Source organism: Schistocerca piceifrons, chromosome 7 (genome assembly GCF_021461385.2).
Source record: "Schistocerca piceifrons isolate TAMUIC-IGC-003096 chromosome 7, iqSchPice1.1, whole genome shotgun sequence".
In the NCBI taxonomy this organism is placed as follows: Eukaryota; Metazoa; Arthropoda; class Insecta; order Orthoptera; family Acrididae; genus Schistocerca; species Schistocerca piceifrons.
Window position 1 is genome coordinate 468,217,337 of NC_060144.1, and position 8,824 is coordinate 468,226,160.

The 8,824-nt window shown below is 41.7% G+C and overlaps 1 non-coding gene across 1 annotated transcript; it reads left to right on the forward strand.

Moving 5' to 3' along the window:
• Window positions 1-1,731: 1,731 nt before the first annotated feature.
• Trnas-uga lies at window positions 1,732-1,806 on the forward strand. The gene has a single exon. It is a non-coding gene; the product is annotated as a tRNA-Ser (tRNA).
• The last annotated feature ends 7,018 nt before the right edge of the window (window positions 1,807-8,824 follow it).

Here is an 8,824-nt window from a genome sequence, read left to right on the forward strand (position 1 = left end):
AACTGTTTCATAATTTAGGGGAGGAGATTACATTGAATCTAGAACACGACGAATTGAAAAAAATTATAATGTAATCAGCTTCCATCCAGTGAAGTTCGAGCGACCCACCAGTTTCCATTTTACCAGGCTGAGGAATATTGTCGTGTGCTTAAACTCGGACAGTCGCGACCAAGTGATACACAAATTTAGCCTGCATTTCCGCAAATAATCTCACCACAGCAAATAATTGATCTCAGTCAATCCGTTAATCCTGGTAGGATCTCCATACGAGCACGGATCGTCTCCAAACAAAACCAGTCTTCATAAATTGGAACACTGAGCGGAACTCTTTCAACTGCGGCAACAGGAACTAGAATCTTCGAGATGATAACACAGAACACAGAATGACCACTGCTGTTTCAAAGACTACTTCGTGGCTTCTAATGCACTATGGTTTCCTAGTGGTGGAAAGACAAACTTACTGCCCCAAAGATGCGAGATCTCCTGAATGATCGCGCAAAGAGGTCGCTCGAAGAGTTTATATCGATTAATAAAAACTGAGTGTAGCTGAAACACGTAAAGTTTTGCAGAGACAGCAATCGCAGTCTACTAAATGCCAAACGTAATGGCTGAATGAACAGTGAAAAGTATCTTGTAAAAGATGTATTACTTTCCATTTTTTTTAAATTTTTAGGATGAAATAATTGATCTGTAAAAGAGCCATGTGATAAAATATGTACATAATGTCAAAGACTATTAATATTAGTTGTAATTCAAATACAGCGTACACGATAATTGTTACAGCAAATGTGTAAACCTCATTCAAATATTTATAAAAAGAAAAAATTCCGAAGCGAGGCCTTCCTTCCCTTGTAACTGACTTCAGATGTTGCCTTACAAACTGTAGGAGGTTCGTATGACTGGGCTCTGTATTTTATCGTGTTTATTGAACAATGATTGTCATAATGACGATAAATGTGTCTACATTCATTGTATCAATGTTTCAGTAATGTCATTTAATTTAGTAGTATAAGTTTCATGTTGCAGATGAATGTGTCGGGAATTGTGCACACGTTGTTTGAAGGCAGAACTGCCGATAGCTTACATGTTGTAGGGGTTAAATACCGTCATTTGCAACTGTAGTGAAAGCATTATTAAGACCATCTCAATATCACTTCCATTACAGTTGCAAAAGATGGTATTTAACGTATACAACTTGCATACCGGCGACTGCGAAAAAATTAGGCCAAAACTAAAGAAGACAGAATGACCTACATAGCTTATCGCGTTGTGTCGTCCATATACTACGTTCTTAAAAAGTCGTACATGCTTATTGTTGTTTACGAAGTTCAGACTATTGCTACCACTTTTTGCGTGAAAGTCAGTTTAAATTTTCAGGTCAAATTTTTTCAAACAAAGATGATGTGCAATAACCACTAGGGCCTGATACGCCAAAAGAAAGGTAATAAGAGATGGTAAACAAAATACAGTGAAGGTGATACAATATAATAACTGATTACTTATTGATGTATGTCATAACACTGCCCACATCGTGCCATCGTGTTTGTGACGTGTCTTTCACGCACTGTACATTTTTTGCTCGATTTAATTATTGTTCACACTTTATTATCATCCAGAACGGAAAGATACGTTGCAACAGACAACTTTTTCAGCGTCTAAAACAATAGGTATTTGGAAGGTAGGAGACGAGATACTGGCAGAAGTAAAGCTGTGGGTACCGGGCGTGAGTCGTGCTTCGGTAGCTCAGTTGGTAGAGCACTTGCCCGTGAAAGGCAAAGGTCCCGAGTTCGAGTCTCGGTCGGGCACACAGTTTTAATCTGCCAGGAAGTTTCATATCAGCGCACACTCGGCTGCAGAGTGAAAATCTCATTCTGGAATAGGGATTTCATCTGAATAACGACACAACGTCGGAATCAGCTGTAAGTGTGAAATAAATGTGGTCACAGTACAGACAAGGCTACAAGTGGAATTTCTCCTCCTGCCTCTTCTCCAGAAATGTTAACGTCCTGCCGGTAAAGAAGTCATTAACGCACCTCTGGTGAAATTGATATGGAAAGCAACCTCCCCACGTTAACTTCAACCGATTCTGGAAAACTACAGAAAACCTGTCTGTGCCTAGTCCTCCAAAATTGGAGACCAGCATCTGTAGCAGTACACCAGCCTGCTCTGCCTGACATACGCTGGGCCACCTCGTTTCGGACACAATAGAAAGAGTTCCAACTTTAGTCCTGCGAGATCTTATGTAAGTTATATTATAATGCTACGGTGACAATCCAATCACAAGTCGATATGATACGTACCTTGATCGTTGCCGGTAAACAGTACATCGGACAAAGACACATTTTCCAGATATTGTTTATATCTGTATGACAGCGATCCTGCTCAGTTATCAGAACAAACGAAGGTGAATAGAACACCTGAAGCTACGTTTATGGCATTTGTAATCAGTGCAATGAGATATATCGACTTAAAACTAAACTCCTACCAATATTAGCCAAATTCGTTGGCTACAAAAATTCCTCTACGTGGCTCCAGTTTTGCAAATGGGTCTACTACTGCCTTAATAGAACGGTTAATGACTTCAAATTTATTTGCACTATGCCAACATCAGTCCATACAGTTTTGATGCATGGATACGCCATAATCGAAGCTGCTCCGTTGCCGATTGATCGGCTGTCTGAAGATGCGTAGGAAACTCAGAATAAGGATGTCGGTCGTTACCGAGAGGGTTTTATGCGTAGATATTCCAATGAGAAGACGATGCATGATGTATTTCATTGGCTTTGGCATCTTCTGATCCAACTGAAGAAGAGAAACGCATACTGAATTGAAAATTTTGACTTTTAATACGTTATCAGAGATCTCAAATGATTTCTACCCAAAGTTTCGCTCGAAACAGCTACATTAATAATGTTCGATCCACCACATTGAATCCACCATTATGAACTTTGTAATTCCGTCATCATATAGGTAATCAAGGATCCCAAAAATCAAAGAAGAACATAGTTTTGTAGGATTTTATATCCTTTTTTCTATTATGTCGAGGTTCTGAAGCGAATTAGCCACTGGGTGGCAGTGGGAAACTGGCTTAGGTAGCGTTTGATGATATTCATTCAATTTGAAGTACGGTTCCAAGCACCATTAAACTGTGCATACATACACAGGATTTCTGAATATCAAGATTTGCACCTGAACAGCAAGTTGGCCCATCGATGAGGATGTCTCTGGAATCAGGGATATCCAAAATACTTAGGAATTACGACGGAAATGTGTCGTTCAAAGGATTCTCATACAATATTGGTACGAAGCATTAGGGACGTAAAATTCAGCCTCATCTTTCCAGCCACAAAAAAATTTCTCGTGTGGGAGCTCAAACAGCAGCCACACAAAACTCACCGGTGGACACCTGAAAGAGAATGGCTCACGAATGCCCCTGGCTGCTAGTGGTGTTGCGTATTTCGCCATCAGAGAACAACAGTTTCTGAATGATTGTTATGCAGTCAATGAAAGGCGCATAGTCACTCTCTGAGAACGTAGCCTTGTTATCGAAACAGGAAACGTCGCATTCAATCTGAAGTCCCCACGCTGAATTATCTGTTGATAAAAAGTGACATGGGAATAGATGTATCACAAAGTACAGTACTCAGGTATATGTGATTACGAAAGCTGTTACGACACAGAAGCCTTAAGATAAGTGAGGAGAGTTCCACAGAAAATCGGATATGAAACTGATTTGTGCAATTCTTCGGTTGAGTGGAACAATAGTGTGGTGGGAAAACGATAGCCATTAACCAGTCTCGTACTGACCTCTGTGCCCTTCAAAGGCTCAGGCGTGTTCCCCTTCCTCATTGCTTCACTTAGGCACCAGAAGCGTTACGCTAGAGAGAGCCCATGTAACGTACTGCACTACGATTTAATCACCTCACTCAACATTGACGATTTACCACAAGAAACTACGCCTTTTCGCCATATTTTTCAAAACAGTTGAACGTAGTCTGCTCTCATGCTTGACACTTGGCGCCAAAAATCCCTAAAGTGACGTTCAGAGTACATTAAATGCGAAAGAAGTTCAGAGTACATTAAATGCGAAAGAAAATAACTAAACTATTTTCAGTTCTGCTACAAATCTGACTAATATTTGCACTGAGACCTTGAAACATAATTAAAAGGTAAATTGGGAAACTTCTAGCATTCGAACTTCTATTTACAATGTGTCGTATTCTACACATGAGCACGTCATCACATGTAAGACTAAATGTTGTGTCATATTATTGTTTGATCTTCGACTGACGTTCACGTGTCGTATGCAAACTTAAATTTTATCCATAATATCACTGTCGTAAGAAACCTTCTCTTAGTATAAAATAACATGTTAGAATAATTGGACACTTCCTACGAAAATTCTGAAGTTTGAAATTCGAGGTGGACGTATGTGGCTTTGATGGTGACCATACTACTGATGTTGTACAGATGTGGCTTCTCAGATTGAGGAAATACACTTCGTCACACCACGCCTTTGGTTCAAATGGCTCTGAGAACTATGGGACTCAACTGCTGAGGTCATTAGTCCCCTAGAACTTAGAACTAGTTAAACCTAACCAACCTAAGGACATCACAAACATCCATGCCCGAGGCAGGATTCGAACCTGCGACCGTAGCGGTCTTGCGGTTCCAGACTGCAGCGCCTTTAACCGCACGGCCACTTCGGCCGACACACCACGCCTTTTCGCATTAACAATTTTAATATACAACTAGAGGATATACTGTCATTTCCAGTAGTGTCTATCGCATGGTCACTGGACAGATTTTTCCAGACACAGAAAGTCCACTACGCTTCCATCAGGAGGAGTTTCCTGTTTCAGATTTTCACTCAACTTTTAGTCTTCAGAATAAATTTCTTCCTGCTCAACTTTTTTGCTTTGTACTAAATGTTTTGTAAATGTAAATGGATGCATACACATTCATGAACAATTGTATTAGAGGTAGCTCCTGCGTTAAACGTAGAGCTAAGACGAAGCCATGGAAAATATAATAGCTTGGTGCGACAAGTGACTGGGATGTCACCACGTCTTGTCTATGTACAAGGCGTGTTTTTTAAGTAAGGTCCGTTTGAACATAAGTACACAACGAAAGGTTATTTCAAAACAGCAAGTTTATTTTCAGAAAGTACATACTTCACTCTATTTTTCGACATAGTTGCCAAGTTTGTTCAAACACGTATCATACCTCTCAACCAATTTTAAAATACCCTCTTCATAAAAACTTGTTACCTGCTCCGATAACCAAGAGTTCATTGCTGGTTTCACGTCGTCGTCATCATTATAACAGTTGCCACTGAGGTGTTGTTTGAGGTGGAGGAACGTATGGTAATCGCTCGGCGCAAGATCTGGACTGTAGGGTCGGTGGCCGGCCGGAGTGGCCGGGCGGTTCTAGGCGCTACAGTCTGGAACCGCGCGACCGCTACGGTCGCAGGCTCTAATCCTGCCTCTGTCATGGATGTGTGTGATGTCCTTAGGTTAGTTAGGTTTAAGTAGTTCTAAGTGCTACGGGACTGATGACCTCAGAAGTTAAGTCCCATAGTGCTCAGAGCCATTTTTATGCAGGGTCGGTGGTCTAAAAATTCCCAGCCAAAACTGTCCAATAAATTGCGGGTCTGACCTGCAGTGTGAGGTCTTGCATTGTCATGGAGAAGGACAATTCCCTTTGTAAGCATGCTGCGTCTTTTGTTTTGAATCCCTCTGCGTAGCTTTCTCAGGGTTTGGCAGTATGTTGCATTGATAATGGTACCTCGTTGCATGAAGTCGACCAACAAAACACCGTGACTATCCCAAAACACCGACGCCATGATTTTGCGCTGGGACAGAGTCTGTTTGGCCTTCACCTTTACAGGCGAGTGTGTGTATGTCTCCATTCCATGCTCTGTTGCTTCGATTCGGGCATGATATGCCAAACCCATGTTTCTTCTTCAATTGCGATGTGACTCAAGAAGCCATCACCAACTTCGTGATAACGAGTCAAGAACTTCATCGCACACTCAAATATTTAGTTTTTGTGGTCTTCTGCTAGGAGTTTCGGGATCCAATGGGGGCGTAGTTTCCTAAACTTTAGGTGTTCGGAGACAATGTTGTAAAGCACTAATCTCGACACGTCAGGAAATTCGTTTGAGAGACCTATTATTGTGAAGTGCCTGTTCTCACGAATCCTCGCTGCAACTGAAGCCACCAAATCGTCTGTAATCAAAGAAGGGCAACCGCAGTGGTCCTCATCATGGACGTTGTCACGTCCACCTTTGAATTCTCGTACCCACTTAAACGCACTTTGCTTTCACTCATAACAGTATTACCGTACGCTTCGAAAATCTGTCGATGAATTTCTTCAACAGACAGGTTCCTTGCTGACAACAACAGACCACTGAGCGAACCTCACACGCGGCGGGCGAGTTGATTGTCTTAAACATTTTGAAAGCACAGAACAGAAATGTACAGGTTAGCTACAGAGCTGAACCTGAGCACAGTTGTTCCCTAGGCATGCCGATACATGACGCACGCTCTCGTAGTGGTATGCGCGCGAACTACTAGTGTCTACAACAAAACGGACCTTACTTTAAAAAAAAAAAGCCTCATAACAGTCGAATGCTGGATACATAAGACTCTTCACATTAACGCATTTGATAGTGGGCAGGTCACGCCTGCACTATCGGTGGAGTACACCATATTCAATTTTGTGCTATGGATTTTTATTAACTCTCATACTGCTGGAAGAAAAGTAGTAAGATTGACACGTACAGCTATGAACCCGTATCACTGACGTTTAACCCAACATCTAATGGGATTTTTAATTACCTTCAATCTGATTTAGGATATAGAATTTTTTTACCAATAGTGATGTATCTGAACCTGAAAAGATGAGACTAAAATTTTTTTCAACTGAATGGGATTCGAACCCAGCATCTATCGCTGCTGTTTCCTGGTCACAAAAAGGCGTCAGATAACAATTTGTTGTAAATGAGGTCGTATTTGATCTAGGAATAATGCGACAAAACTTGCTGTGCTGACGGGGAGCCGAAATTCGCCCGTATCGTTTTGTCGACTACACACGAAGAGACAGCTATCGAATTATTTTTTATCAGTAGCTAGGAACTGAGTCTTTTAAGAAAAGATAACGTTTAAGAAATTAATTCACTGACTGCGAATTCCTTGACATCATCCGTATTAGGTACAGAACTACTACCCAAGAGTGACCGACCGAGATTCGAACCCGGATTTCCGCTTAACCACTTCGGCTCTCCGTGTACTCTCCCCAGCCCGACCCAGACTTCCATGTGTCCCACTGTCTACATCCTTACATCGTATTGCACTAAATACATTACGTAATGCTCGCAATGTTACTTGGGTTCCCGCAACAGGGAGAATGAGCCAACGAGGGATCGAAACCAATGTTGTTATCGTCGTGCTCCCGCCAGTGTCTGTTCTTTCACACATGCATGAAAGTATACAAGCATAGGTAGGCTTAAATCACATGATGAAAAATTTTGTGAGGGACCAGAATTAAAAGTCAGATATTCACCTATCATGGGGACCTTAAGGAGTTTATGATGGAACTAATGGCGTGTGACGAGGGCCTCCCGTCGGGTAGACCGCTCGCCTGGTGCAAGTATTTCGATTTGACGCCACTTCGGCGAATTGCGCGTCGATGGGGATGAGATGATGATGATTAGGACAACATAACACCCAGTCCCTGAGCGGAGAAAATCTCCGACCCAGCCGAGAATCGAACCCGAGCCCTTAGGATTGACAGTCTGTCGAGCTGACCACTCAGCTACCGGGAGCGGACATGCTGGAACTGTATCATCCCGACAGAGCTAGTTCCCGCGAAAAGGTAGGTTAGAGTTCAAATCCCAGGCGAGATCCCAAATTTTCAACATTTCAAGTTAGAAAAATATAAGAAACAGGTGCCCTGTGATTGCATGACGATTGTTTCAGGAAGTAAAATAAAATTGCTGGTGTTGCAAAGCTTACTAATGACAGATATTCTATTTGCCGCGATTTTCACCACTGTCATCGTCCAATCTAAATCGGCTCAGCCTCAGCGAAGCTACATCATGTTTAACGAGAATTCCGAACCACGGTGTACACTGAAGGTCTTCAATTGGCGTTAACGCAGGTGAAAGAGACCTCTTCATGCGTGTCAGAAATGGTGGCCTGTAATGGGAATTAGTGATGGGAATAACCGAATGAAAACAATCGATTCATTCGATTGTTAGAAAACAGTCAACTCATTTGGTTGTAGTCTTACTCATTCATTCTTTCCAGTTAAACCAGCCTGTGGAAGCAATCGGATGGAAACAGTCGTTTAGTTGGTCCGGCCATTTATTCTTTTGAATGAAACCAATCTGTGGGAGTAACCGAATAAAAACAGTCGAGAAAGTCGGTTGTAGTTTACGTGCCAGTTGGATTATTATTCTTTTTTTTTTTTCGAGTGAAAGTCTATGGCACCAACCGAATAAAAATATTTGACACCGTTGTGGCTTTGCATCTTGACTGAATTATTCATTCTTTCTTTTCAAACGAAAACTGCCCGAAGTTTTTACTTTTGGTTGAACCATGTATTCATTCTTTCAGCTGAAATCACTCTGTAGCGCTTTAGTTGACTGAGCTATCCTCTCATTCTTCTGACTGAAATCAGCCTGCAGTACGTTTGCTAGTTGAATTAAAGCCGTATTACGTTATATCGCCAGCAGTGAGTAGGCATACCCCCATGGGGAAAGTGAAGGCATATCTCAGGGTTTATGCCAAAGTTAAAATAAGCATTACATATGTTCATT